The 21,761-nt window shown below is 36.3% G+C and overlaps 3 non-coding genes across 3 annotated transcripts; 2 read left to right on the forward strand and 1 right to left on the reverse strand.

The window, feature by feature from the left end:
* Positions 1-10,292: 10,292 nt before the first annotated feature.
* On the forward strand, positions 10,293-10,384 carry trnar-ucu (transfer RNA arginine (anticodon UCU)). Its single transcript is given in 2 exon segments — positions 10,293-10,329; positions 10,349-10,384. It is a non-coding gene; the product is annotated as a tRNA-Arg (tRNA).
* A 413-nt stretch (positions 10,385-10,797) lies between these two features.
* On the forward strand, positions 10,798-10,889 carry trnar-ucu (transfer RNA arginine (anticodon UCU)). The gene is given in 2 exon segments: positions 10,798-10,834; positions 10,854-10,889. It is a non-coding gene; the product is annotated as a tRNA-Arg (tRNA).
* Positions 10,890-15,401: 4,512 nt separating this feature from the next.
* trnap-ugg (transfer RNA proline (anticodon UGG)) lies at positions 15,402-15,473 on the reverse strand. Its single transcript has one exon. It is a non-coding gene; the product is annotated as a tRNA-Pro (tRNA).
* Positions 15,474-21,761: the final 6,288 nt, after the last annotated feature.

Raw genomic sequence — 21,761 nt, forward strand, 5'->3', positions numbered from 1 at the left:
TATCAGACATTAGCACCACCACTAGATCAATGTCATCTCATGTTTACTCATCTAGTGAACTGGGACACACGAGGCACCTTTAACTAGTGATGTGCCAATGAAGCCTTGGACTTTTTTTTTTTTTTTTTTTTTTTTTTGGACTATTTAAATGGTCAGTAAATGCAATTCAGAAATACATCTTTTTTCATTGAAAAACTCCTAGGACAATGTTGTAAAAATGGCTATAACTGACTTTGAAAATGTCAGATGTAGACAAAAAATAATAAATTGGAAGTCTAAAACATCGAAGTACAACTTCACAGTAAAACATCATTTTATTTATTTATTTTATTTTCATTCTGGTATTTATTTGCTCATTATCAGACAAATCAAATATTGTATGGATCTTGATGCTGAGTGCTAGAATAGGTTAGAAAAAACAAAATAAATACATACAGGGGAATCAGGTGCCCCAAAAATGTATATAGGAAAACAGAAAAGTCATTTTTGGAACAATCATACAGATCTTTTTGGAAGGCATTTCCAAACAACTTTGGTAGCACTTTACAATAACCATTTATAAATGGTAAATAGATAGTTTATTAATGTTTAATCATCATTTATAAACCGAATATAGGCCTTTTAGAATGGTAAATACATCATTTATTAATGTTTAACTAACTAAATCATTTATAAATGGCAAATAGATGGTATAATAATGTAAGTTTATAGTTACTTTACCATTAACAAACAATTAAATTACAATTATTAGTTTATTAATAGTTTTAGTTGCACTCATTATAACATTTTCAACACCATATTAAGTATGTTAATGATTTTTGAAATGATTCATATACCTTTAATAAATTGGTTGAAAACATTCAAAGATTAAATATGTATAGCACTTTGTAAATGGTTAATAATTGGTTTTCAAACCATCTAAAAACATAATTTAGTTGGTTATTGTAAAGTATTACCCATTAACATACTTAATAAGGTGTTAAAAATGTTATAATCAGTGCAACTAAAACTATTAATAAACTATTAATTATAATGTAATTGTTTGTTAATGGTAAAGTAACTATACGCTTACATTAATATACCATCTATTTGTCATTTATAAATGATTTAGTTAGTTAAACATTAATAAATTATTTATTTACCATTCTAAATGGCCTATATACGGTTTATAAATGATGATTAAACATTTATAAATGATGGTTGTTGTAAAGTGTTACCTGTTAATGATTTTGAAATGATTCATAAACCTTTAAGAAATTGGTTGAAAACATTCAAATATTAAATATGTATAGCACTTTGTAAATTGTTAATAATTGGTTTAGAAAACATATAAAAACATCATTTAGTTGGTTATTGTAGTGTTACCATAACTTTGTTTGTCATTTATGGACTTGTGGGTAAAATCTTAAGAGCCAAGAAGTAAATAAGTCAAGATTTTTCATCTTGTGTGAACGTTAAAGCTGAACTGAGAGGTCTCATAGCTTTTCCAGAAGCCTTGGGAAATATCACAATGTGTACAACACATTGTCAGTTTCCCTTTGGTTCCTAAAAAGCAGACATTTTTCAAAGAGAGGTCAGTCCAGTTCACATTCCAGTAGAGAGTCTGGCGGGTATAACTGTCAAATCCCTGTGACTTCACTGCATGATGGAAAGTGGGTTAATCCCAGCACTGTGGAGAGTCAAATGGCACGTTGACTCCAGTTTTGCAGAAGGGGAAAACTTGGTGTTTTTCATACTTCCAGAAAAGGAAGGATTGTGGGGCTATGGTGATGTCCAGCTGCTATAACGGCAACTGTTTTACTCAAGTGTCTGGTTAATATCCCAAGGGTGAGTGTCAAGAGTGGGAAGTGGCACTTTGCCTTCAGCAGCAGCTCGTATGAAGTGGCTGTTCCACATGTCCCTGATGTCCGTTTCCCCCGTTTTTTAAATAAAAAGGTTATATCAGGACTCCAGAAACAGCTGGGTGATTCTCATGAAGCCAGTCTAAGTTCTGTCTGTGAAGATTATAAGGACATACTTTATTAAACTAAATATATTTCACTTTTATATGAATGAACAATATAGCCATAATGAAGCACAATTCATTGTTTTGTGTTAAAATAATATTTTCTATATTTTTGAACATATTTTTAATTCATAAATTCATTGCTGTAATGCGTCCAGATACAAATGTCATGGTTTACACTTATACACAATAAATATTTAATAAACTTAATAAAAATAAATACACATTTGTTTAAAAATGTATAATTTAACAGAATATAATCAAACATAATGTTTTTTAACAATATATAAAGAACAAAATATGAATGAAAATTGATGAGAAAAAATGGTTAAATGTTACGGTAATGATAGAATTGTTTGCATTAAAATATGTGTATATTTTAATGAAATACATTTTGGTGATACCAGCTACTCATGAGCATATTTAAGTTCTTGCCAAATAAAAAATAAAAAAATTATAATAAAAATACTATTACTAATTTTCATTTTATTTTATTTTTATTTATTTATATTTATATTTATTTTTTATTTATTTATTCATTTTGGTGTATTCCCTGTCTGCGTGCTGTATTATTTGTTTATTTTTCCCCCTTTTCTCTGATTTGTCATGTGAGTGCTTTATGTAAGAAATAAAAAATTTAAAAAATTTAAAAGAATGTGGCATGTGGCCTGACCAACCTAGATAAATGGATCTTTGAGTCATTGAAAAAAATAAAAAAATACAAATAAAAATGTGTTACGTAATGAATTTAGCTCACAGTGTCTCTAAAAATGACAGAAAATACCTATATTTTAAAAAAAATGATTGTAAATTCATATTAAACAGTGACTTTAGACTGTATATGTTATAAAGGGTCAAAGAAAATATGTATTCAATGCTCTTGGATTTTTGCTTTGAGCTGTACCATGTTCATGAGAATTACCCATTTACACCCATTCACAATGCATTCAGAAATGTCAAAACACACCGACATTAATGTAAAACTGCTCCCACTCCACAGGAGAGACTCTGTGGGGTGTTCCTGCTGTCAACTTCCGATGAGTTGACTGCAGTGTGAGAGCTAATTCCACCAGAAGAGCAACTCTTAGTGACAATCTGATTTCCGAGTTGTAAGACATAAATGCATCTGTCAGCGCTATGGGAGGTAGCAGTGATTTCAGCTCTATCACTTTTGACACTTTGAGCGAGCTCCGTGCAGGCCGGGGTACATGACGCAGCTCAAACCACATTGGAATCGTGCAAAGTCATAAAATTCAGCACTATAAATCACCACAGGCAATGTTCTCCCTGTGACACTCATAGAAAAGGTCATGTGAAATGTCAATAGGGGCAAGCGTAGCCTCGGGACATGATCACATAGGAGACCTTTTTTTGAAAGCTTTTTGTAATAATTGGGTTGCAGTGGTGGTCTCCTCAAAACTTTGCATCTCTTCTAAAAAAAAGTCCAGCTTATTGCAGACACATTGGTAGTCTGGCCATCATTCCCATCCCATGTTAACCCTTTGGAGTTTGGGGCTACTTTGTTGGTTTTTAACTCCTTTTCATTCTGCCTGTATAAAACACTTACAAACACAATATTTACCATGACGTGTTGGTATCATTGTTTTCAGCACAACCTCACCTATATGACCTGATTATTATTTTCATTTTGACTTACTGGATCAACATTTTGAACACATAAAAGACACAAAAATTACAAAAAAACACATAAAAACACACAAAAAATACAAAAGAACACACACAAAACACATAAAAATTACAAAAAACATGCAAAAAAAATTGAAAAAACACACATTGAAACACACATAGAAACAGTCAAAACACACAAAAACACATAATTTTTTTTTACAAAAAGCAAAAAAATTACAAAAGCACACAAAAAACACATTTTCAGCACAACCTCACCTATATGACCTGATTATTATTTTCATTTTGACTTACTGGATCAACATTTTGAACACAAAAAACACACACAAAACACATAAAATTTACAAAAAAACATGCAAAAAAACCCCAAAACACACAAAAAACAGTGAACACGAAAGATTGCATTAAAAATGCTGAATGCACACTGCAAAATTTGAAAAATTTCTGCAAAAATAGTAAAATCATGTTATTACACTTGGTCGAGGTGTTTTTTACCTGAAAAAGAGTTGATGCATTAAATTGTATTTTTTACGGTGAAATTCTGGCAACCACAGCTGCTGGTATTTTACTGTAAATTAAACAGATTTTTCTTTTACAGTGTACCTAAAGAACTCATTTTCATTCCAACATTCTGAGATTAGAGGTGAAGAGACCACATGTCAGTTTTTTCCTTTGCCAAAGATCTTGTCTAATTTATTTCACCCCATCACACGGTTGGCACCAATGGATGGAAATCAATCACCTAATAGCCATATCCTCATCAACAAGGTAAGTTGTTAAAATCATCAATGGAAAGTCATGGTAATGTAGGTAGAGGTGGTGAAACGTCAATAATAGTGTCAAATACAATCTTAGGATTTCTTTTTTGAAGAAGGCTTCCATTACTGATGCATTAACAGAATATTGGAGCCCAGTGGTTTCCATTGTCGCTCCGTCCTCCAATACTTGTGTCTCAAGCAGCTAACAGTGTGGGACAGAATCCAGGTCTTGGTTCTAGGTCCATGCAGGAGGTGGGGTAGGATGAAATTAAGTGGATGGGACAATGTTTGATACTAATATTTTAATTAAAAATAGTAATGTGCCCACCACAGGAACATTGGTGTATCTCCTAATCCTGAAAGGCCCTGTGGTGCTCCTCAGCTGCAGACATTAGAGGACTGAGGTTGTATGCTGCAGCTAGCAGAGAAAGTCACGCTCAGCAGATCTTCTTCGTATAAAAGAAAGGTTTAAATAATGCATTTACCTTAATGAAAAGAAGAAAGAAATTAAATTCACCATGATGAAAACTGGGCTAATCCCATCAGCTGAGACTTGCAGTTTGACTTCACAGATCTAAGACATCAATATTATCACACTGTGTCAGTAATAAACTGCAGAGAAATATTGCTTTAATGGAAAACAAATGAAGCAGCATTGGGTAGATGCTTCAGATTGGGACGGTCAATACTCTTCCTGGATTATCTGGGGAGCGTCGCAGCAGCTGCGTGATGAGAACTGGGCTAATCTCATCGACGGGACACCGTAACGCAGGTTTCATTAAACTTTGGGAGGCAGAATCAGAGAAAAAATGACTTTTTGTTTATTAACCTTTACGAGAAACTTTAAATCAACCCAAAGCAATTGTATATCTTTGGTGTAAATGTGCGCCCTGAAAAATTTAGGGTTAGGGGTTGTGTGTGGATATCAAAATTACATCAAATGCAACTATTCACAAAGTCTAATTTTATTGACATTTCCCCAAACTGCATTCTGTTTTTATTGGTGCTTTTAATCTTGAATTTGAAGGACTTGTTTGCAAGTGCATGCACGCCATGTATAATTCTGCTGTCGTGCACCATTTTCAGCATCAGATTTTTTTTCTGCATTTCCAGGCACCATTGATTTCCACTCATTTCTGCAATGTAGACATATCATCAAGCAACCCTAGCCCTAACTACTACTAGCTTAACATAATCAAGCTGCATTGTGGGAAATGTAGGATCCATGCAAAATAAATCAGGCTGGTTTTAAAACTCAGAACAACATTAACACCTAACATTTCTATACTGCACTGCAAAAACCAACTGACAAAAAATAAGAAATAAATAACTAGAAGTAAGCAAATACATGCTCCAAACAAGTACAATTACCTGCCAGTCCAGTAAGTAGATTTTTCTTTGTAAGAATTATTTAAATAAGTAAAAAAATATCTCAGCAATGGAAAAACGGATGTTAGCTTGAAATAAATCCAAATATACTTATTTTGAGCAATTGTGGCTTGAATAGCCCGACTGTAGTGACATTAAAATAAACCAGCAATACTTGAAACGAGCATGTTTTGTTGGTAGAAAATGCTTTTGAAATATCATTTAAACTACATGCAACTAAAACTCTCAATTGGAACCAATAGTTTAGGTAAAAACTCACCATATTCAACAGTTGAATAGCTTGAAAAGCATGAAAAGGCTAACAACTTCAATCCAAAAAACAAGTCTTTAAACAATAAGATAATTACATAAGCACATAATAATAATGCTAATAATTAAATAAGCACATCAAGTTATGGTCAGTAGGTAAATTATACTCAAAACAATATAATTAGATTAGATTACATTAGATTAGATTCATCTTTATTAATCCCACAGCGGGGAAATTTCTTTGCTACAGCCGACCACAAAAAATTAAACACGAAATAATTTCCCTTTTAGATAAAGATAAGAAAAAAAAATCTAATAGAAATAGGCATTCAACAACATACAATATACTATATACAACTTAGTGCAAATTAAGTGAAGAATGTGCAGAGTGCAAATTATATAATAATAATAATAAGTCAGGTACTATTGCTAGATATAAGAAGAAAATACTTGGTAGGCATCATGATTTTTGCAGTGCAGTTTCCGCTCCTTTAAAAGTGCATGTGTGTGCAAGAGTCATTGAAAACTGTCTTGTTCATCATTGTTGTTTTATCCACAACATCTTTTCAAATTTAGCTGAAGAGTCTCAAGCTGCCATCACGCTCGTAGCCCGAGGCTTTCAACTAAAGAGAGAGCAAATGTATCAGCAAAGCCCAACCGTGGCATTTCCAAGTACGCTAATGAGAAACAGGTTACTTCTACACAATATGGTGCGTGTATAACGAGACAGTGTGGCAGACTCGCTGGTGGAAAAATGATTACATTGCACAACAAGAGAGTTTCTTATTATGCATAGCCTCTGGTAAAAGAACTCATATTTTCTGTTTAACCTATGCAGTGGAAAGGGTTTCATAGAATGCATCAGAATCTCTGGGGAAATGCATTCTCTTGGTTGCAAACATGGTTGACCTTTTTGGATTCTTTCTCTTTGTGGGAAGCATGAAATCAAATCATGTCCGATTTGACAGGGGGAATGGGTTTGGGTTGTTTTCAGTCATCATTTTCATTGCTCTAAACTTTTCTGCCATCTGTGATTGTGCATCTTGCAGTCTGTGCTTGTGCTCGGATCTGCAGACAAGAGCGAGATTTTTTCCGTCCAACTTTACTGAAAATAGTCGGATTTAAAAGTTCAGACATGGAGACATTCACAACCCACACAGTGTATCTCCCATCAGGATGGACAGCATCGATCTCTTTGTGCACATGTGAAGATGCTCCAACAGTGGAGCATGGTACAGAGTCTGAAAATGAACAGGACTGTTCAACATCCAAACAATAGAAAACAACTTTATCAATCAGAGTCATTGTTTTAACCCTCTGGAGTCTCCAAAATCACCAAATCCAGACTTCTTCATGACATCCAGACTAGAAAACAAAGCAGCGTGGAGCCCTACTGTAAATTTACCTCTAAAGTTCTGGCTGTAAACTCCATGAGGCCAGTTTCAGTTTGATGATGATATACCAATTAAAACTGGAGACAAGCTCAAATATATTTAGTATAAAATGATAGAACTGGATGTAACCCTCTTATATGTTATATTTGCAACCTTTGTTCACATTTGAAACATTTCAAATTCTTTATTGAGCATGATAGTGTTTTGAAAGTAAAAAAAAAAGATTCAAAATCACATTTTATGTTGGACTAAATGACTAAAAAAGACACAAAATGACAAAAAAAAAAGACACAAAATGACTAAAAAAAGACAAAATTACCAAAAAAAGACACAAAATGACCAAAAAGACACAAAATTACAAAAAAAGACACACAATGACTAATAAAAGACACAAAATGACAAAAAAGAGACACAAAATGACCAAAAAGAGACACAAAATGACCAAAAAAAGACACAAAATAACCAAAAAAAAGACACAAAAGGACACAAAATGACCAAAAAAAGACACAAAATGACCAAAAAAAAAGACACAAAATGACCAAAAAAAGACACAAAAAAACACAAAATGACCAAAGAACATTTGCACATCATTTAGTGTTTCAAAACTTTCAATCTATCACTTTCAATAAAAGCAAAAATATGCCAAAAAAATAATCTTTAAAAAAGAAAATAACACATTTATACTGAATGCAAAATACTGGATGGTTTTGCCCAAAACTGCATGGGGTTTGCATAAAGTGGACAACATCGATCTCTTTGCGCATGTGAAGATGCTCCAACAGTGAAGCATGGTACAGAGTCTGAAAATAAACAGGACTGTTCAACATCCAAACAACAGAAAACAACTTTATCAATCAGAGTCATTGTTTAATTACACTCATGAATGTCAGGTTAGATGCTGAAATGTAGCTGAACAAAAGTAGCTTAGCCCTATTAATATTTATAGAGAAACACAACTTTGAATGCAGGAACTGAAACCCATCTTCCACGTTGAAAAGACTTTGACAGCCAGAACTAAAGACATGATGCCAGAAAATATAAACATGCCAACATACAGTAGAGTGATGCACAGCCAAGGATAGATCTAAATTGGCGGTGCTTCCATACAGCCTAGAACTGGCTCGTCTACAAATCCTCAGTGGATATCTATTGAACTTCTTGATTAGATGTACACTTAGTTTGGATGTACTGTGAGAAAAGTTAAAGTTTGAAAGAGTCAGTTGCCCCTTTGTGTAACTGGAAAAACAGCAAATGTAAGTTAAAGTTGTTGTACATGAAGTTAGGAGAGCATATCTATTTCTATTATCTATCACATGGGTCTCAAACTCGCGGCCCGTGGGCTAATTGCGGCCCTCGTGACGATATTTTGTGGCCCCCACCTTGATATGAAAGTTTAATGTGAGTTTTATATGAACGGCACTTTACCGCGTTGTGTGTGGAAGGTCCTTTTAATTACTTTTTTATAGTAATTTTGTGTCTTTTTTGGTAATTCTGTGTCTTTTTTTTTTGTAATTTTGTGTCTTTTTTTTGTCTTTTTTTGGTAATTTTGTGTCTTTTTTTAAATAATTTTGTGTCTTTTTTGGTCATTTTGTTTCTTTTTTAAGTAATTTAGTTTTTTTATGTCATTTTGTGTCTTTTTTGGAAATTCTGTGTATCTTTTGGGCATTTTGTGTCTTTTTTTAGTAATTTTGTGTCTTTTTTTGGCCCGCGGGAGGCGAGTTTGAGACCCATGGCTTACAGCAACACACTACACTGCCATCTACTGACCAAAGTATGTAAATGCAGCTTTTTTTATTTAACCAAAACCAGTTAATGGAAACGTCCCTAATTTGCACTTTCTTTAATGCAATGTTTCAAAATGTTGCTTCAAAATTCGAATTGGACTTCAATGGAAACACGGCTAGTGGAACCTGAGGGCGAACTGATGGATGACCATAACATTTCCATGAAAATGGGAGGTGTCTGGATCAGGAAGGTGATATCAATGATAACCGTCATATAAGATCGCCATACATACACTCACACATATGTGCGGCCGGACTGGCTACCAATGCAATTGGTTGTCAACAAACAACAGATTAAAACACACAAGTTGAGGGAGCATGACATCATTCTCTGGCCAGGACACCATTACTCCAATATATCTTTAAAAAAAGTAGTTATTCACTGTCATATTAATGTTCTGATTGTCCTGTACTGCCTCTGTAAAGTAAGCTATGCTATCTAATGAGTGTTTTAACATGCACAAATAATCACTTTATTATATTACATTATCTGTTACCAAATGAGACCCTCATTAACAGAGCTGGTAGTTCAGTGATGCTCATCACCAGGTCAAGTTTTGTGACTCCCAAACCTGTATTTAGCTGGGAGTGTACTTGGTTGCTTTGTGGTACAGACAGATTGCATCATGCCTGAAAATTAAAGTACAAATAGACCTAAAATTACACAGTTGGATATATTTTTTTTCAATTTACCAATGATAAATGTTTCAGCATCATTATAATCATTTAGTCTACAAAGTCCAGAGCTGTTTTTTGTCTTTCCTTCTTCTGATTTGAGGGTGAATTGATATATTTATAGCACACCATTTCCTCCAAAATGTTTCAACACCATCTGCTGCTACTTGCACATTATTCACTGCAGTATAAAGTTACCCCACCCTTGGGCAGTTTAAATAAGTAGACATTACTCTACTGCACTTGTTCTGGCATCCCTTCTGCTGCTTGATTCTCCCGAAAGTTATAACTCCAGCTACTGCGACTGGTTGTTGTATTAGTTGTATTTGTTGCCCCCACTAGATGGTGATCTAGATTTAAAGAAAAAGGCTCAAGGAATAGCAATTATTGTGGCTCTGTGGCGCAATGGATAGCGCATTGGACTTCTAGAATACTACAGTTGAAGTGATTCAAAGGTTGTGGGTTCGAGTCCCACCAGAGTCGAGCTTTATAAGTTCTTTGCTAATATTTGTACATGTTTCTGCTGCATTCACTTTGCTGGTGGAGACGTACACAGACATATACAGTGACGTAATGACGTGACTCTTGAGCCTTTGGGGGAAAAAAAACAAGTTCTGAGACTCTTCACAAGTTGAACCAACTGTGAACCAACACCAGATGAGCAAAAGAACTAGGTTTGCGTTGGTCAAAAAGGGCTATTAGTGGGTTGAAGGTAGTGATGGGGGAATGAAGCCTCATTAACCATTTGCTTTATTTTCTGAGTCCAGTAGATGGCGCCCTTGGTCCAATTAAAAAGGCTCTAGCAATGGTAATCAAGTGTGTTTTCAGCCCTTTGTTGATCAGAGAGCTCCATCTTGTGGGCAACTATTTGGCTCAGAAGAACTACTGGAAACGCAGGCTCTGTGGCGCAATGGACAGCGCATTGGACTTCTAGATTAGTACTGTTGAAGTGATTCAAAGGTTGTGGGTTCGAGTCCCACCAGAGTCGAGCTTCGGAAGTTGCTAATATTTGGACATATTTCTGCTGTATTCACTTTGCTGGTGGAGACGTACCTGCAAACTCGGTTTGCGTTGGTCAAAAAGGGTTATTAGTGGGTTGAAGGGTTGTGCAAAAGTAAAATATATAAAGAAAACAGCTTGTTTTACGACAACTAAACTGTATATTAATGCTTTAAAATGTTCCTTCTATGTTATTTTAAGCTCAACTTGCACTTTTCTTGAGTCTTTAGCTCCTGTTTACCCCTTACTGACTTAAGAGAACATTTTAATACCAAGGGTAGACCAGTTGGGAACCATTGCTAGCAACACACTGTTGTTTGCCAGAAACTAAGAGGAAAGGCTTGGGAATCTCCCATCTGTTCGACAAAATTCAATGGATTTCAGAATGTTTTGAACCCAAAAACATACTGAAGCTTTTTTTTTAATAGCAAACAACATATTCTGCTGTCCAAATCATCAAGCCACGATGCTTCCTGTAACATTTTTCCCTTTCTCTCTAAGCCTCTGCTGTCTTTTCTCTCCTCTCTCCTCTTCTTTGGACATATCAAATTGTCTTGACTCGACTCTTGGTTACACTTATGTGCACATATAAAAAAAAAAAATACCAGAAACTCAGTCTCTTGCTCTCATCTCTACTTCTGCTTCCATCTGTCACCACCTCCTCCCCTGTGATTACCTTAAAATAGTATTGGGGTGTAGAGCATTGTCAGATCCAAGATGAAGTGGATTTACTTACCTCCATTCTCTGCCTCATCCTCTTCTTCCACTTTGTATCTTTATTCTGTAATTCCCTTTTCTTTCATTGTCTCACATTCACTTCTCTCCTCAATTTGTCTCACGTCTTTCCTCAGTGTTCTTTTTCTTTAAGTCCTCCTCAATCTCTCTTCTTCTTCTTCTTCCCATTCTCATCTATACCTCCCCCCCTTTTCTCCTTCCCTGTGGATCTACTTTAAACCAAGTGTTACAAAAGGAGGAGAGCTTGTCTTTAAACTGGCTATAACAATCCTCCCAGTGTTTTTCTTTTGTTCTAGATGAGCATTACTCTTCCACTGATTTTATTCTACTTTATCTCATTCTCCCCCAACTGTTCTCCAGAAGATGAAAAGACAACAAAGAGTAAGGGGGGTAAAATGGATCAAGCCAAGCCTTAGTTAGAGAGAAATACTTTCTTTTTTTGTTGAATACTCAATGACCAAATTACCCTTGTATAACAAAAAAGAGAGTGTGGTTTTTGCCTGGGTTTTCATATTTAATAGATCAGTTTTCACTGTTACAAGAGGAATTTATTCTACTCTTTGGAATTGGATCATTGTAATAGACAAAAGGTTAGTTGAACATTACCACCAATAATCCAAATATAATGGCTTTATTTCATATCTGAAGAACCGTTCATCAGATGTACTTAACAGTTGGCGGGTGTATTTCTGGGGACCCAAGGGGGTGGAGTTTCTAATGTGGTGCAATAAGACCAGATGGAAGCACTTTAACACTCAACTTTATGATTTGGTTTGTAACAAAAAAATGTGTGACAAACACATTTTCAATGTTTCATAGATTATTTGGGTCCAGTCGAATCTATCCATATAAGCAATGAACCATTTGCACCGAGATTGATTTTCTGACATTTTAAATTGTGTCCAAATTAGATTTTATTCCTACTCACCCTGCAAATTTTGAGAAATTGTCACCAAATGTGGTTGAGAACATCTCTGGATCAAACCGGAAAATGTCACTTTAGGCATTTCAATATTTCTATAGCTGGTCGTAGCTGGTGTGCTATTATCTCTTGAACATATTGTGCTATTGCAACCCCATTTGTTTTTGACCAATAATAAAGAAAAAATATGAAAATTATATATCAATGTGTTGGTCATGAGTTGCCCAAAAATCCAAGAGCATTGAATATATATTTTCTTTGACCCTTTATAACATATACAATCTAAAGTCACTGTTTAATATGAATTTATAATCTATTTAAATCATTTTAAGGTATTTTTTGACATTTTTAGAGACACTGTGAGGAACAAAATTCATGACCGTAACACATTAAAAAAAAAAAAAAAAAAAAAGGTTTTTCTTTTCTTTTTTTTCTTTGGCAAGCACTTAAATATGCTCAAGGGTAGCTGGTATCACCAACATGTATTTTATTAAAATGTACACATATTTTAATGCAGACGATTCGATCATTACCATAACATTTAACCATTTTTCCTCATCAATTTTCATTCAGACTTTGTTCTTTATACATTGTTAAAAACCATTATGTTTGATTATATTCTGTTAAATTATACATTTTTAAACAAATGTGTATTTATTTTTATGAGTTTATCAAATATTTATTGCATATAAGTGTGGGGAAACCATGACATTTTTATCTGGACGCATTACGGTAATTACGGTAATTTGTGAATCAAAAATATGTTTGAAAATATTATTTTAACACAAAACAATGAATTGTGACTCATATATTGTTCATTCATATAAAAGTGAAATATATTCAGTTTAATAAAGTATGTCCTTATAATCTTCACAGACAGAACTTAGACTGGCTTTATGAGAATCACCCAACTGAATTTAGCGTTATTGGTGTTCTGATCTGGAGTTCTATTTCTGTATTAGAGTCCGACTTTCTGTCAGCTTTAAGAAGGCAATGTACTATATTCTGCTAATAAAATGGCTGATAATCTTCATGTGCCATCTGCTATACACTAGCTGTATCTGCTACTCTCAGCCATGCTACCAACCACTTTTAGAATCCTTCAAATCTGGATTATTTTTTAGGGTTATAACAGCACTTTTAGTTTATTTTCACTAGAATTACCAGTCATATATCTTTTTATTAGATGAACAATTCAACTCTCAGCTTTGCTTCAGCATGTTAAAAAGTGATCAGCCTACGAAGAGCACTATATCTGTCTGCATGTCAGAACAAGGTAACATATTTGCAGCTTATTGGCCCAGAGAGGGAGTACAGTGACAGTGACAGCCGTCTGTTTTCAGGCTTTCTGTCTTCATCTCAGCACATTTCCTCTTTATTCTCTTTCCTCTCTCCATTAATCTCTCTTTGTTCTCTTTCACCCTCACACTGTCTCCTCTCACTCGTTCTCCCTGTAAATATATGCCAGTCCCACATTAAAATGACTTTCTGCAGGCTATCTGAATATGCTGCGCGCCTCATAGGAAGCTACTACGTTGCTTCTGTGAGCTACTGATATGCAATTCTCATGCAGATAGGAAGCATGGGAGTAATGAGAGAAAGAGAGAGTGGCATAGGCAGAGAGGAAAGGGAAAAAGAGAGAATTTGCCCTCTAAACAAAATGAATCGCCACTTTAAATTTCTGCATACTGTATAGGCTTTTCTATCAAGGTTTTTATGTGCCTTGCTTAGAGGCTCATGAATAATGTGATGGAGTCAATATTCTGCCTGCATTTTGAAATGCAAAGAAAAATGCAGAATAGGACTGAAGCTTTTAAAGTCACAGATACATGACTTTCTCAGCTTTATGCTTACCCTATGCCTATTACTACTTGGTAGTATTAAAAAATGTTTGATTATGTTAAAGCCAGAAAGAAGCTAATTCTTAAATATTAAATATATGGCAATAGTGTCATATAGAGCATTGAAAATATAAATAAATTATATATTATGACATGATTTGTCCGTCACTAAACATTTTAGTCACCATTGTTATGCTCTTGGACTCTTGAGGTTTTAACTTGGGGCCGTTTGCACCAACATCCACAATCATACCCCTACACCAACGAGCCAATCAAGAGAATTGTAGTTTGATTTCCATCCCATTAAATCCTGCTTAAATAAGCCACTGCCTTCCTATTTCCATCATTTGGCATGTGTCTTCTATTGAGCATGGCTTGGGAAAATACAGGGTTTCCTGCAAAAAAAGTTAAACCTGGCTCTCTTGTACCACAATGCAACAATATGTAATCTGGCATGGTAGTCCATTGGCCCAATTGAAAACCTCTCACACCCTTAGTGATAATGAAACCCCTAGTCTAACAAGCCAAGAAAATCAGCATAATTTGATGTCCCTTCCACAAAAGCCTGCCGAAATGGGCAACTGACATACAATTTCTGTTATTTGGCCTGTGTCTTGAGCATGGCAAAAAAACAAAAAAACACAGGATGGCCCTGCAAAAAAGTTGAACCTGGCTCACTCTTGGCAATCATCCTTAGGGTGTTATCTGACAAGGCACTGCATTGGCCAAACTGTTTCCCTTGGTAGAAAAATACTAAAATCACAGTATTTTACTGCCAAAAAGTTGAACCTGGCTCAATTTTTGCCACAATGGCAGGAAATAGTATCCAACATGGCACTGCACTGGCCAAATTGTAGATCTTTCGCACTTGAAGCCAAACACCTAGACCAACAAGCAAAGCAAACAAGCAATAACCATGCTGATCAACATCTGCAATACAATTTACATTTTTGGGGAATTTGAGCATGGCTTGGCCAAAAACACCCCCAGCGACCAATGAGTAGGGCTCGTCCGGGATTTGAACCCGGGACCTCTCGCACCCAAAGCGAGAATCATACCCCTAGACCAACGAGCCACATGAAGATATTAATAGATATTTCAACTGGAAAAAAACATGGTCATCCTTGCCAGTAGTGATGTGCCAATGAAGCCTCATGAAGCATTTTCTTTATTTTCTGACTCCACTAGATGGAGCATTCTGATCAACAAAGGGCTGAAAACACACTTGAGTACCATTGCAATAGCCTTCTTTTTCAATTAACCAAGGGCGTCATCTAGTGGGCTCAGAAAACAAAGCAAATGGTTCATGAGGCTTCATTGGCACATAACTTCTTGCCAGAAATTAAACCTTGCTCATTTTCCACCATAAATCATGTCACTGAATTGGAAAAAATGTAGACCTTTTGCACTTAGCCGAGGGGTACAATCCTCGCCTTGAGAGCAATAAGGGTATGATTCCAGCTAACAAGCCAAGCAAAGAAGGTATCATTAATGTATCATCCATGAAACCCTGCTTAGATCATGAACTGCAATACAATATATATATTGCGCTGACCAAACTGTAGATATCGTGCAACCAAAGTGTCAATCAAAACCCTGGACCGACAAGTCAAGCAAAATGCTTTTTTGCTTTCACCTGCACAAAATCCTGATGGATGATGTTCCATCTACAAAAAAACAAAAAAAAAACAGGGTCATGTGCATTATAATCTATAATCTCAGTGGGCCTTTAGGGCTCTTCAGGGATTTGAGCCCTTGACCTTTTGCACCGTAAAGCAAGATTTAAATCCCTGGATCAACGAGCCAAAAAGGTATAATTTATGTTCCTTTCTACAAAAAAACACAGGGTCATCATGTCCAGAAATTAAAGCTGAAGGACAACCACTGTTTCACTCTTCCTTCAGGGCTCTTTTGGAATTTAAACCTGTGACCCCTCGCAAAGCAAAGATGGTGTACCATGAAATCCTGCTTAGATCAACAACTGCAACACAATTTCCTTTATTGGAAATGTCTTGTATGTCATATGAGCATGGCTTAGCGGAAAAAAGGCCAAAATGCAACACAGATGAGAAGTCAAAAAACACAGGGACATCCTGTCCACAAATTCAACCTGCCAATTCGAAAGGCCATTTAATCAATTTGCTTAGCGTGGCTCATTGTTCAAAGTGCCACATGATGGTATCCCTCAGGACAATGATTGAGTAGGAATTAAACCTGAGACCTCTCACCCCCGCAAGTGAGAATCATACCACTAGACCAACGAGCCAAGAAAAGAGACATTATTTGATGGCCCTTGGACAAAATCCTATACAATTGTCATTGTTTGCCAAGTCTCTTATATGAGAAGAGCTTGGCAAAAAACCCATTACATTACAATACATTAATATAATTTTGAAGTCAGGGCTTGAGATTTTATGTATTAATGTCTATGTTTTATTTATTTTAGGAGCTGATGTTGAACTAACTAATACCATTTTCAAAATGTGGCAAATGTATGCCATATGCAGCAAAAGTTTAATGCATAACAAGGTTTTATCTCACAAACTAAACTACTCTCGAGCAAGTACTGTTGTTCTGACCAACACACATAATTGAAAGTTGAATTGTTATACTGTGCAAGTGCTTCACTTATTTTGTTGTCTGTCATTATGTGCAAAAAATATTCCCAAACACATTGCTTTCTATGGCAGCTGCACAGTATCAATTATGAAACACTTTCCTCCGCAATTTATATTTTCATCAATTTATGCATAATAAATTTGCATGTTAACACTGTCTGAGCTACACAGCTATGGTCTTGCCCAAGCAGGCATTTCTGTTGGATGGAAATTCAGGAGGTAATTAAACCTGGGTCTCTCAACAGTTTCTTTTTTACATTTTTTCCCCTTTCCCCCAAGTTTGTATTGATTACATACTGAAAAAAACAGAATCATCTCTTCGCCAAATGGTCCCGAGTTGAACAAAGAAAGAGAATCATTGAGAACCAGGGAGACATAGACTTTCTTTTCTCTCTCTCTCTGCACCACACAGTATTGATGGACACAATAGTCTAATCGCTAAGTGAAAAAGGCTTGGCCTGAGGGGAAAAGAGCATTGTTGAGAGAGATGAGGAAAGCCCTCCTTTGTCTCCAATTGGATCACGACCCTTGAGAAAATCTTTTTAATTTCTTATCTCATTATTTTCTTTTTCTCACACTGATATGATGTTCTGCACTTGCTCTTTCATATACTTTAATTTCATTCAATTCACCTTTGTCTGCATGAAATATAAAGCTGCTTATTTGCCAAAGCAAATTCAATGCAAACAATACAGATAACAACACAGTTAAAACCACTCTTATTGATGACTGGAGTAGGACTGAATGGAAGGGGAAAGGGTGTTATGTAACAAGAATAATACAATTGCCAGAAAGATTAAAGATATAATGATAGAGATGGGAAAAATGAGGACACTTGATCGATCATTGGATAAAAAGAACAATATGTATGGAGGTGAGAATAAGGCAAGGTCAGAACATTTTTCTTAAGCTCTCTTTTTCTCTTCGGCTGCCACCTATTACTTACATGGAGAGATTAGGGAGGTGAAAGGGTGGAGCCAAGAAGAAGCTGTGATGACAGTCTTTTCACTCCATCTTTGAGTGTTGCCATTCAGAACGCATATGAAGACTTTAACCTCTTGATGTTGTTGGACTATGCTTGTTTGAAGTATGCCAAGCCTTAAGAGATAGGAGACAGTCCCAGATGCTTCCAATGAAAAAGCTTGGGATTTACTGGAGGTGGAAAAGTTAACGAGACGTACATTTGGCACATCAACCTTCCTGAAGTATTGTAAAGTAAGGATCTTATGTTTGGAGCCAGCATTAATCTCATGTTTAGTTGGCTTGTTGAAATTTACGAGTCAGAATGTCCGTATAGCTTCTCAAGTTCTCGCCAACAATAGTTTTTGTCCGAAATCAGCAACAAGGAGAAATATAATCCATTCCAGCTTGCCACATGATCTAATATCTAAAATATTGGAGTATTTCTCACAAATGAGGGGGAAAACTGATCGTAACAGTCTTCTGCTTCTAAGTTCTATGTAGTGATGTGCCAATGAAGCTTCGTGAAACGATTTCTTTATTTTTTTGACTCCACTAGATGGAGCTCTCTGATCAACAAATGACTGAAAACACACTTAATTACCATTGCTAGAGCCTTTTTCAATGAACCAAGGGCGCCATCTAGTGGGCTCAGAACATAAAGCAAATGGTTCATGAGGCTTCGTTGGTACATCACTACTAATTACTATTCCAATAAAGTGGCAACGTAAATAACATACTCTACACGCAACAGGCCCAGACACTATTGGCCTTTTTATTCACTATATGTGAAGGTGCCGAATTTTATATCCTGCAGCTTTCACATCTTGTCTATTCAGTATTATTTTACCATATTCACTGTGTATTTTCAAGGTCTCTGCGCAAGGGTCAGTTTTGACTGCACAAAATGTTCAAAACGTTATTATTAGTTCAACTTTGCCTTCAGCTTTACGAAGCATTGTATATGGTTGGTTATAACTCTTTGGAATCTTTTTCCCACAATTGCTGTCCCACTAGTCCCACCCTTACAGCTACCAGTAAAAATACAAGCTGTCAGTTTGTTGCTTGTTCTGTCCAACACTTTGTTGTTGGCTGTAATGAACATTGCAGCACGTAAGTCCTGTAGACTTTCATTCTTACTGTTACATCCGTGGGAGCCATTCAGTCATGTTGCCAATCAATTGCATCACTGCCATTTCTGCTTTCCTCTGTCCTCTTCTCTGTTTTCCCTTTGACACACACATAAACACACACTCTGTCCTTTGCCTCAGTCCGTATTGATGACCAAGGCGTAATAACAGAGGTGACATGCTTGACTTGATTCAAGCAATTATCCTCCAGCTCATTATTGGCAGGTAGAAATTGCACGTGCAGTGTATGTGTGTGTGTGTGTGTGTGTGTGTGTTGGGGATTTGTGGATGGTGTATTGACCTATTAATGTATGGGCATGTGTGCTAAATTCTACAAGTGTGCAGGATAGCATGCAAACATGTCTACATAATGCTGATGTGTGTGTTGTGTATGTGTTTGTGTGTGTGTTTGTGTGTCTGTGGGTATACCGAAAAAGGCGAATGGTAATTAGCAGTATTAATGGTGTTAGCCAATTAGCTAACTTGCCCTGAAGAGCACTGAGCATTGAAGCAAAGGGCAGGGGAGCTATTTGTCTTCCCAAGGCCAAGTTGGCTAGGAAGGTGTATAATCCAGAGGGCACACATAGACACACAGACACACACACACACACACACACACAAACGTATACACACAACCATGTACTTATGTCTTTGTGAGGACCCATCATTGGCATAATGTATTTTCTACCGTAAAACAGCCATTTTCAAGAAATGGGCACCTGCCGAAATGTCCTCACGTTTGAAAAATGTCCCCACTCTGTTGGTTAAAAACTTGTTCTGGTCCGCACTATGTAAAGTGTACAAGAAAACACACACACAAACATAGTACAGTACAGAATCGGGAGGTACTATACATATTATTACATGACCACACACACACAGACACACACACACACGCAGAAACACACAGACACACACACACACACACACACACACACACACACACACAATGATATATGAACATACACTCACTCACCACAAACACACACACAGGTACATAAACTCCCATTATTAGGAGCACTCTTTCTAATTTAGTTGTCATGGTGATGGAGAGAAGGCCAAAAACCACTGCTGCAGTGCAATCCTGGAAAGAAAGAAAGAAAAAAAATATGAAGAAACAGAAGAGAATGATGAGAATGAAGAGGTCAGATACTGCTCTTAAGGTGCAAACTGAGCGAAATAAATCAAATAAAAAGTGGAATGGAGGGTAAAAATGAGAAAAAGAAGAGATCGAAAAAGTTAAAATGAATACTCAAATACACATTTTCACACATCAATGTCCCACTATTCAAATGACAGCATTTTCAAATGTCAAGCATAATGTTTTTCCTAACTTCTGTCAGACAAAGCAGCCTGAATACACCTGCGAAGGTGTATTTGTGTAGATTGCTGTGGGTTGTGTGTGTGTGTGTGTGTGTGTGTGTGTGTGTACATATGTCTGCCTCTCTCATTCTGTGTGTGTAAAGGCCAGTTCGGCAGTGGGCCATTCCTGGGAGAGCTAACCTTTGCTTGTATAGAAGACAGAAACTCACTCCGACAGCCCGAGGTAGAACTCCCCAGAAACATACACACACATGAATGCGCACACACAGACACATATGAAAGCTTACAGTGTACACAAAGACAGGCAAATGCAGACACACGCACACACACACAGACAAAATTCACCTGAGCTGCTGCCAAAGGGGGAAAAAAAGCCATTTGACCGCTCAGACAGACTGAAAACAGCAGCTTGGCATCAGGGCCGCACAGTCACACACAAACACACACACATTCTTGTACTTCTATCTCTGTGAGGACCCTTCCTTGACACAATGCATTCCCTAGCCGCTTGCCCACACCCTCACCACTACAAGTAAATGTCAATTCTCAACCCTAACCTAAACCTAACTGTAACCTTAAACCTAACACCAAGTCTTAACCCTCAAACAAGCCATTGAATAAATGAGGGTTGGCCAAAATGTCCTCATTTTCCAAAAATGTCCTCATTTTGTTGGTAAAAAACTTGTTATGGTCCTCGCTATGTCAGATGTACAAGAACACACACACACACACACACTTGCATCACCTGTTAAATAAAAAATAAAAAAAGACTTTACACTTTTTAAACTGTGTGCAGTGCATACACGAAAGTCCAATTATGTATACAGGGGATACACAGATCATTCTGTAAAATTAGTGTGTGTACAACATGACATTGTGACATCACCACTTCCTAAGTCTATTTCTTCTATTGTTATTTTTTATCCTTAACCTAACCTTCTGCTTTTGTTGCCTAAAACTAAGCAAGTAGTTTTGTTTCACAATGTTAATGTTTCAGTCGTCCTGACAGAGAAACTGGAAAAGGTGGTAAATTCACTGAGCTGTGTACACCTCCAGATGCTATTTTCTATCCAGATTTTATATCCATGGTGTTTGGTTTTCCAACAGCTTCAAAGCAGCACTATTGGTTATTTCGTCCATGGTTGATGATAAAAGTAACGTTTATTAGTGAAGTGAGCCCACTAGATGGCACTCTTTTGTAACAGTCAGTCTAGATGTCCTATTGTTGCTACTGTAGTACGGTATAGCGTCACAAGGGGGTGGTTATCTCTCTTGCTTTGCAGACATTCCTCAGAAGAGAACTCTCAGTATATAATAATGAGTTGGTGTTGG

The sequence above is a fragment of the Centropristis striata genome, chromosome 12 (assembly GCF_030273125.1).
Source record: "Centropristis striata isolate RG_2023a ecotype Rhode Island chromosome 12, C.striata_1.0, whole genome shotgun sequence".
Lineage (NCBI taxonomy): Eukaryota > Metazoa > Chordata > Actinopteri > Perciformes > Serranidae > Centropristis > Centropristis striata.